Below are 2,490 nucleotides of genomic sequence, written 5' to 3' on the forward strand. Positions count from 1 at the left end.
GGGCTCATGTTGGCCATGCCCCAGCCCCTGAAGCATTCAAGATGATTTCTTGCAGCAGCTGGGCACTGTAACAGCTCCAGAGCTGCTCTGTAATGCAAATAAAAGGGTGTGGGCCCTGCAACACCACCTGTAGTTCGCATTGTGCGTTGGAAGGCACAAAGTAAGCAGACGGGAGAAGTCAGGATAGTTCGCAAGGGCATAGAAGGGAGGGGCTCAAGAAAAGAGAAGTGGAAACAGACAGCAAACTAGGCGGGAGAGAGACCTGAGACAATGAGATCTAAATTATACCAGAGCCAACCAGGGGAAAGCACAAATGCAGTCCCCCCCCCCCCCCTACCACAAATTATGCAGTCGAGATTCCCACATTTGGGGAAATCACAGAGGTCAGCATACCCAGAATGCAATGAATGAACCTCACCCTGGGAAAACAATCTTCATGACCATGGTATCACCTAAGCAAAATAAGTATGATTTGAGATAGGGCTGGGGAGGGCCGCTGCTCAGGCACACCTCCGTCAAGTCAAGGAGATTCAACTGAGGCAGCACAAGGGAACTCTCATCTGGGGACAACAACTGCAGGGAGAACACATTTTCAGACGAATGTGTGAGGGCAGAAGGCTGCCTAATACTGAAGCACCCCCCAAACAACAAACCAAATGCAACAACTAGTGCAAGCATTCCTGGGGGAAGGCCTGCAGCAGATGGATTCGCATATGGTGATGTCATCCAAGCAATGGGTATAGTTGGCTGCAACCCTCGTCTGCATATGAAAAGAGAAAATGGTCACGCAGGGCATGGCGGCCTTTGTGGGGTTGCGCTTGGATGTCCCCTAGATCGCTTTATACACCCCCATCAGTGTGGGGCTCATGTTGGCCATGCCCCAGCCCCTGAAGCATTCAAGCTGATTTCTTGCAGCAGCTGGACCCAGTAACAGCTCCAGAGTTGCTCTACAAGACAAGTAAAAGGGTGTGAGCCATGCAGCACCACCTGTAGTTTGCATACACACATATATAGGACAGCATCTCTTATATGCCCCAGGGGCAATAAAATAGTATCCTTATCTAGAGTATCCGTCCATGCCGCTACAGCACTACACATACACACCCAGGCCGACGCAATTGCCGGTCTGAGTAAGGTACCTGAATGTGTATAAATGGACTTCAGGGTAATCTCCTGTTTGCGGTCAGCAGACTCTTTGAGGGTAGCCGTATCCTGGGACGGGAGGGCTAACTTCTTGGATAAGCGTGTTAATGCTTTGTCCACCCAAGGGGAGGATTCCCATCGTAACCTATCCGTTGATGGGAAAGGATACGCCATAAGAATCCTTTTGGAAATCCCAAGCTTTTTCACATAACTCGTTCAGCTCGTGTGAGGGGAAAAGGTTACCTCAGGCTTCTTTCCCTTGTACATATGTACCCTCTTGTCAGGGATAGGGGGCTCCTCTGTGATGTGCAAAACATCTTTTATTGCCATAATCATATATCAAATGTATTTTGCCAATTTTGGCTGTAACTTTGCATCATCGTAATCGACACTGGAGTCAGAATCCGTGTCGGTATCTGTGTCAACAATCTGGATAGTGGGCACTTATGAGACCCTGACAGTCCCTGCGACATAGGATCAGGCATGGGTTGAGACCCTGACTGTCCCAAAGCTTCAGCCTTGTCTAATCTTTTGTGCAATGAGTTTACACTAGCATTTAAAACATTCCACATATCCATCCAATCAGGTGTCGGCGGAGACACCACATTCATTTGCTCCCGCTCCTCTCTAATATAGCCTTCTTCCTCAGACATGTCGACACACGCGTACCGACACACCACACACACAGGGAATGCTTTTACTGAAGACATTTCCCCCACAAGGCCCTTTGGCAGAGCTGGCCCTAACCAATATGATGCCCTAGGCAAGATTTTGCCTGGTGCCCCCTAGCACCACCGCTGGTTCCGCCTCTGACCTTGCACCTCTTTCCCAGCACCATCAACCCTCACCCATAACAGTACTTATTTTGGTGTTTGTACCCCCTATATTTTAAACAGGAACAGTTCGCACATTTGGCGCACAGTCCAAAAAGGGGTGTGTTTTTGCTGGCAATGGGCATGTCCTCACAATAGTACCCCCAATTAAAATTCCGCCACACAGTACTGCAATTTTATTCACATTTGATCACGCGATAGTGTCCATAATTCACATTACATCCCACAGTAGTATTACTTTACCTTATAAACGTTACTTCTCACAGTAGTGCTCCTTATTCACATTACATCACACTGAATTGCTCCTTATTTACATTACACCACACCCTATTGCTCTTTATTCACATTAGACGACACAGTAAATGCCCTTTCTATACGCAACGCTACATATTAGAGCACCTTATACACATAATGCCACACATTAGTAATGCATTTATACACATAATTCCACACAGTAATGCCCCTTACACATATGAGACACATCACTAATGTCCTTATAAACATAATGCGTCTT

General features: G+C 47.3%; 1 non-coding gene across 1 annotated transcript; it reads right to left on the reverse strand.

Annotated features, from left to right (window-relative positions):
• Positions 1-298: 298 nt before the first annotated feature.
• LOC134951776 (U1 spliceosomal RNA) lies at positions 299-469 on the reverse strand. The gene has a single exon (XR_010184453.1). It is a non-coding gene; the product is annotated as a U1 spliceosomal RNA (small nuclear RNA).
• Positions 470-2,490: the final 2,021 nt, after the last annotated feature.

Source organism: Pseudophryne corroboree, chromosome 8 (assembly GCF_028390025.1).
Source record: "Pseudophryne corroboree isolate aPseCor3 chromosome 8, aPseCor3.hap2, whole genome shotgun sequence".
NCBI lineage: Eukaryota > Metazoa > Chordata > Amphibia > Anura > Myobatrachidae > Pseudophryne > Pseudophryne corroboree.